This window comes from Myotis davidii, unplaced genomic scaffold (assembly GCF_000327345.1).
Source record: "Myotis davidii unplaced genomic scaffold, ASM32734v1 scaffold594, whole genome shotgun sequence".
In the NCBI taxonomy this organism is placed as follows: domain Eukaryota; kingdom Metazoa; phylum Chordata; class Mammalia; order Chiroptera; family Vespertilionidae; genus Myotis; species Myotis davidii.
In genome coordinates, this window is record NW_006285787.1 from 786155 (window position 1) to 793278 (window position 7124).

Consider the following 7124-nt stretch of genomic DNA (forward strand, 5'->3'; position numbering starts at 1 on the left):
TTAAAGTGGAAGGTACTCGCCTCTTCCCTCCATCCTCTAACCCTTTCTTCCTGCTTCTCTATCGCCCAGATGCCAACTTTTAGCACCGTCTAAAGACCAAAAGTTTGGAAGTGCTTCTGGTACTTCTGAGTTGGAATCTTTCCCTCTTCCCTATTCATTTTCACCAAGGAGCCCTCCCAAACTACTTTTGCTTACTACTCTGCTATGGAGAACAGTCAGATGATCTCTCAAGTTTCTTTCTAACCTTGGAAGTGGGCCTTGCCCATGAGGAAATCTCTGCTGGTTCCCACAAACTCTCAGGCATCCAATGCAAGCCCGGGTGTCAAGAAATATCCCTAAGTCAGGGCAAAGGGCATGAAACTTTATCAACTCATGCAGGAATCCTCCTTTAAATTAGCCACTTCCATCTCTTCTTTGAAATTCCACAAGAAGGCCTCCTCCCTGCTTCCTGTACATGGCTTAGTGTGAACAGTTACTCTGTGGGGCAGAAAAGGGTCTGTTTGGCTTTCTGCATGCGTGCTGGGTGCTCTGGGAGGCCGGAGCATGTGGCCTTTGCTCCAGCACACTGCCTGGTACTTCACAGAACAAAAAGTGTCTGTGGAGTGGATGAGCGGATAAAGGACTTCAGAGCTTGTGCTCTTCTGCCACTAACTAGTTGTATGATCTTACAAAGCCATGTCACTTCTCAGAGTCCCAGTTTCTTCATCTCTGAAATGGAGGTGGCAGGAAAGAATAAAGGCAGAATCGGACTATCTGTGAGTCCCTTTCTGCTGTCACAAACTAAGGTTCTGAGCTCAATTAAAGTGACTCCACTGGCTATAATATATTTTATTAATTTTTTACAGAGGGGTAGAGAGTGAGAAAGAAACATGGATCAGCTGCCTCCTGCACACCCCCTATTGGAGGAGTGCCCACAACCAAGGTACATGTCCTTGACCGGAATCGAACCTGGGACCCTTCAGTCCGCATGCTGATGCTCTATCCACTGAGCCAAACCAGTTAGGTCAAGTCCCTTAAGATGACAATTCTCTGGTGGCCACTTCTAACCCCCCCCTCCCTCCTGCGTGCGCGCGCACACACACACACACACACACACACACACACTGGGGCAATAGGGCTGTCCACTCTACCTCCCTGCCTGGAGGCAGGGTGAGCAATGGGGAAATGGATCCTGTGTACCAGGCCCAAAAGTGGGAACTGGAGCTCTGATTCAGGAGTTTGGCAGAGTAGCCCTGTGAAATAGCCTAAGGAATTGGCATTCTAGTCAAGGGGACACCTCCCTAAAACAAAAACACCTGCTACTGAGGCAAAACGAAAGGGCCTGAAACGCGCCTACGTGGAGGGATTTGCTGGCTATCTTTGGCAACAGCAACGCTGTTTGCTAAACAAGCTATGAACTGCAAGATTCATGCAATAGCTTCACAAGCCTCTGGGCAATCTTTCAAATGCCCTCCCACGACGTGGCCTGTCTCTGTCCATGTGAGGTGGGCAGACGGGAGCTTGGGTATGTCCAAGGACAGGCTGCTTCTGATTTGGGCAGAACAAGTTGGGAATCAGATGAGAGGCTCTCGATCCCAGCCTTGCAGTTCCAGCCCCAGGCTAAGAACACAGGAGGCCCTGTTCTCCCTCGGGGGCAAACCAACCCATTTATTTATTTATTTTGTAACTTGTGTCCCTGAAATGACTGCCTCCAGGTAATAGCCCGGGGGGCCAGGCTGACAGGAGGTTGCCCTAAGCACGTCTTTCTAAGAGCCGCTTGGGAGGGCCCTGTCTCTCCAGCGCTCACTTCTGAGAATGCTTTGATCATAGATACCTGGCTTCTCCTGTGTGTTCCCAGGCTGGGCCCCCAACAGGCATCTTTGAATCCCTTTAGAAGGACCATTACCCATCTTTCCATGCAGCCCCTCCAAGGACACTCCCAGGCTCTGTTTTCCTTTCTGGGCCAATTACAGCTTCCCTGAAAACCAGATAGATTCCTTAAAAGAAGAGAAATGATTGTCCCCACCTCACATAGTCACGGAGGCCCTAAAGAACCCAGATGCATTAAAAACAAAACAAACCCCTCCCTGTTCTCAGAAGCACCCAGCTTGAGCAGAATGAACAGTGAGTGGCCTAGTAGTTGTGAAAGCCTGTCTTGAGCGGCCCAGCCACTAACTAGCTCTGTGACCCTGACCTCAACTCCATGGGCCTCACTGACCTCCTGTACAAGTGGCTGGGAGCTGGCAGAGTTGGTGGATTGCATGAGGTGAAAACAAGTAACAACAGAGTGTTGACAAAACGCACCCAGCCATAACATTCCATGGTGCAGGGCTTTCTTTATTAGAAAGTCGAAAGGGTGCTTTTTTTTTGGTCAACTGTGCTATCACACAGTAATCTTTTTAGAACCCAAATCTAGTTCTGTGCCTGCACTATCCACCCCAATCTCCACCTAAAATGGGCCCATGGCTTTTCATAAGTCTTAAAATAAGGCCTACAGCCCTTACCGCTGACTGCCAGGCTTTCATAGACAGCCTCATTCCAAATCATTCTTCTCCTCTCTCTCCCTATGTAGGATGGGGCAAAAGTAGGTTTACAGTTTGAGTACACAAAGCACAGAGTTAATAAAGCTACTGTAACAATCATAATCTGCATGTCTTTTTCCATACGAACAATTGTAAACCGACTCTTATCCCACTACACACCTCTCTTTCCAGTTCCCTGAGCTCATCAGGCTTCGTTCCAGCTCAAGGTGTTTAACATTAGTTCTCTCATTGTCGGATGTTTCTCACTCCATGCACCCCTCTTCATTCTACCTGGTTAAATCCTGTGTGCTCCTCCTTCCTTAGACAGGCCTTTCCAGGACCCCCAAAGGGAGTTTTGCTTGCATAACACTGGACTTTTCCTTTGTGGCCCTTATCACTAGCATAATAAATTTACTGTATTTCTTGGTTTTAAAAATTATCTGATCGTTTCATGAGGGCAGAAACCACATCTGTCTGATTCCCACAGTCATGTCTGTTCCAAGCACAGTGCCTGGAATATAATAGAGGTTCGACAAATATTTGCTCAATAAATATTCAGTAAATATTGACTTAATGGGCTACCACATAAACAAATAATCTAAAAGAACTACATTTTGCTCTTTAACCATAGTATCAAAGAGTTATTCTTTGTAAAACTTAAAATTTCTTTTTGAGGGTTACTTTGGTGGGAACTTGTAGTGCCATATCGACATGAGATCAGTGTTAATGTAAAAAAAAAAACAAAACCAAACCACTGAAACCTGTAAAGAATTGTTGTGAGTTTATCTGAGCCAAACTGTCGACATATGCTGGGAAGCAAAACCTCAATGAATTGAGATAATGCTCCGAAGAATGGTGGGTTATATCTGTATTTATACATTGGAATCAAAGGAGGGTTACATGAAATCCTTTGGTGATAGACTAGAGAGGTGGGAGAAAGCAAAGCGGGAGAAACCCCTGGGATTGGATAAAAAGTAAAATGACAGACACATACTTAGGTGGGCACAGGAACAATTAACAATGAAGGAATTAGTGGTATCTGTCCTGGAGCCCAGGCACATTACGTTGTGCCCCAAGGGGTCCAGAAAAAGGGAAGTTACAAGTTACCCAGACATTTCAAGGGTATGTTATCTTAGATGCAACAAGACAGATAGGCTCAGTTAAGATAAAGGTTGACCTTGTCAGTGAAGATACCAGCCTAGGATGTAACTGCCCACCATAACTGCTTTTAGTTAAAGTTTAACTAAATTTAGACCATCCTCTGTGGTTACTTTAGATCTCTGAGTTTGCAAGACTGCCATGCAGGCCTTCCCTGAGCTTGTCAGGTTAGCATGTGGCCCCTTTCATCCACATCAGAAAGATCAATGATATAAAAGAAAAATGTTGATTTAGCACTAATTACTACCCAGAGTCTTAAATATATGATTGTCCCTCTGATCCGCTGACTTCAGTTGATAGAAACCAACTCACGAGTTTTGCTAATGGGTGTTTCCTGTTTTCCGCTTTTCACACCATGGGATCTAACTTAAGAAGTCTAGCCTAATTCATGAACAACATCTCCCTGAACAATAAAACAGCTCTCTCCTCTATAAGTTCTGCATCCATATCATGTACACAGAGGGATCAGCAAATAGTGGCTCCCTAGAAACGAATTTGTAATCTGAAGTCCTTTACTGAGACCCTAAAAATAAGACCCATGATGGTACCTGGTTTGTCCACAAGGGGTCAGTCTCCACTGGTAGCTCCTGGGAGCAGCGTTGCCTGTTTGTGACCAGCAGAGGTTCTCACGCCCTGTTCCATATCACCCTCCAGGCATCCTGCCCACATGCCAACAATGTTTCCTCAGAGTTCTTATTCACAGTGATCCTCATCACAAAACTTGGTCAAGTGAGGTTGATGAAGTCCTGTTGGTTATACAGGCCCTTCCCTAACCTTAGGTTTCCTTTTCCTCGCTGTCTCCCTATCGTGGACTTTGTCCATCCGCTTATTAAATCAATTATTTTACAGGCTCTTACAGAATGGCTGTTATATGCAACCTTACAATGTGACCCCCAAACACCATCGGTTCAGAATTTGCTCAGAGTCATAAAAGCCTGAAGCACCTTGGCACTTAAGCAGCTGTGCTTAAGCAAGTTTGCAAAGGAGCCAACCGCACCGATGCCCGATTTAAAGCTTCTGAGAGCTTACTTGGTGCCTTGCTTTATGTCTAGTTGGAAGAAACTTTCAGTAGATGGTTATGTGAAACTACTGATATAAAATATGCCCCCTTAAGTCCGGAATGAACAATTCCTGGATAATAAAAACGTGCAGAAGAGAAATAATGGTTAATTTTAGAAATAATAATTTGTAGAATAAATACTATATAAACTATGCGTAATAACGTCTGGTATTTATCTTGGTGATTTAATAATACAAAGAGCATTTGTCTAAGGATTAAGTTTATAAATCTGAAATGGTGGAGTATACAATGTAGTAATATTAGGTACAAAATGTGCTTGCTTAGTTAGTATGGTGGTGTTTAACACCAATAAACATGTCGTTTTATCGGAGTGGGAAGACAAATTGACTCTGCGTGGAAAACAGGGCTCGTCCGGGATTTGAACCCGGGACCTCTCGCACCCTAAGCGAGAATCATACCCCTAGACCAACGAGCCAGACATAAAGACAGTTTAAGGGTTGAAATTTTAGTAAAAAGTTTTCGCCACGTCTACACGCAGTCTTTTTTAATAGCTATGAGCATATAATGCCACCTAGTGGACAAACAAATCACTGCATTCTTTTTTACTCAAGTTTAGAAAAGATACCCTTACAATTCAGATCATTTTAGGAAAAATATTTCAGGATCAACGAGAATAATTTCGCTGTATGTTTGCACGTTTGCGCTTCCAAATAGGCCAAAGATGCTGCCTGAATGGTGGGAGGCGATCGATTCAGGGATAGTCTCGAGCTGCGGGCTGATTCCTTGGCCGTGGGGAGGGAAGAGCGCGCGCCTTCCCGGGAGGGCGTCTCTGGGACGGCGTTGCCTTTTGGGGGCAGAAGAGCCGGGGCCGGGTAAGGAGGCTTCTTCCGGCCTCGGCACCAGACTGGCCAGTTATTGGACTCGGTCAGGTCTGCCTTAGATTCTCACCTCCCAGAAACTTTCCCCGTCGCCTCCGAGACGACCCCAGACCCAGCATCCTTCGCGTAGAAAAAGCACTTACCTTGCGGCTCCTCCAGGGAAAACCGGCCGAAGCAGAGGCCTCGATTCTCCCGAGGGACCGGCTTGTGCCAGGCCCACAAAGGCTGTTCCGGCCCTCGGGAGGCCATGCAAGATGTGTATCAGCTCTTTCCACCGATCTCAAGCATTGTGGTTTAAAAGAAGAAAGAAATCAAAACAAGAAAGAATAAGTGGGGGGAAAGAAATATGATGAACCTAATAAAATTATAAATACATGAATTATAAAGTTAGGAAGGAAGCGGAAGAGAGTAAAGGGTACATGATACGCTGCAGAAGCCAGCTCATATGAGGTAGCGTGGCCGAGCGGTCTAAGGCGCTGGATTAAGGCTCCAGTCTCTTCGGGGGCGTGGGTTCGAATCCCACCGCTGCCACAACTTTTTTACACGGATGATTGATTGTACCTGGTGCGGCCACGTTGACAAAACGTCTTCACCTCCCCTTCCACATCCAATCGTCTGTCTCGCTAGTTAGTATAGAGAAGCTGGGTATGCACTCTTTTGAGATTTCTCATCTTTTTGAGCATTTCCATCACAAGATCGTAATGATGCCTTTGAACCCATAGTTTCCCAGAGGCAAAGTACTAGGACTTTAATATCATAAACCTGTAAGATTTGCTTTGCTTTTCTTCACTCAGCCGGAGAGGGTATTTGGAGCAGTAATTTGCACTGTTCTTGTAGAGGATTACAGAAAAGATGAACAAAACATAATGCCTGCCCATAAGGGAAGCTCACAGACCAAACTGGAATAGTAAGCTGTATAATTACAAAACGACCTCGAGGAACTATAAAACAGCAAGCACATGAAGAATAACACATCACACACTTATCAAATGACGATAATGTTAGTATGCACCAGCTCCCAGTTTCTTTCCAGAAAAAGAAAACAGCTCCTGTGGGTAACACTATTTAGTTTCCAAGCCATTTCTCACACTATTGTATCTGACTAAACAGTACCCCTGAAGGCAGGCAGGAAAAGGGAACTTTTTACAATCTTCATTTCATAGCAGATGCACTGAGAGGCCAAGAGATTTATCTGCTCTCCACCTGCCCTTCCCGCCTGCCCGCCTGCCCGCCTGCCCGCCTGGGGCAGTGGGGAAACAGTGTCAGGCAGAATTCAAAATAACTTTGAGGTAGTCTATACTTCGCCATTTCACATCCCTGGGGGCTTTTGGTTGAACTTCTCAAAGTGGAGAGGACAAAATGCAATAATAAAATATCTTAAAGCAAAAAGTGGGGCTCGTCCGGGATTTGAACCCGGGACCTCTCGCACCCTAAGCGAGAATCATACCCCTAGACCAACGAGCCACGGCTGCACACACCTTAAGTTTTGCCTCAAGGCTCATTCACGTCAGTGGGCGTTTCCTGAAGAATTTGTACTCCAGTGCCTTCTATTGGCAGGGATGGGGT

General features: G+C 45.6%; 3 non-coding genes across 3 annotated transcripts; 1 reads left to right on the forward strand and 2 right to left on the reverse strand.

The window, feature by feature from the left end:
* Window positions 1–5083: 5083 nt before the first annotated feature.
* TRNAP-AGG lies at window positions 5084–5155 on the reverse strand. Its single transcript has one exon. It is a non-coding gene; the product is annotated as a tRNA-Pro (tRNA).
* An 852-nt stretch (window positions 5156–6007) lies between these two features.
* Window positions 6008–6089, forward strand: TRNAL-AAG. Its single transcript has one exon. It is a non-coding gene; the product is annotated as a tRNA-Leu (tRNA).
* Window positions 6090–6950: 861 nt separating this feature from the next.
* On the reverse strand, window positions 6951–7022 carry TRNAP-AGG. Its single transcript has one exon. It is a non-coding gene; the product is annotated as a tRNA-Pro (tRNA).
* Window positions 7023–7124: the final 102 nt, after the last annotated feature.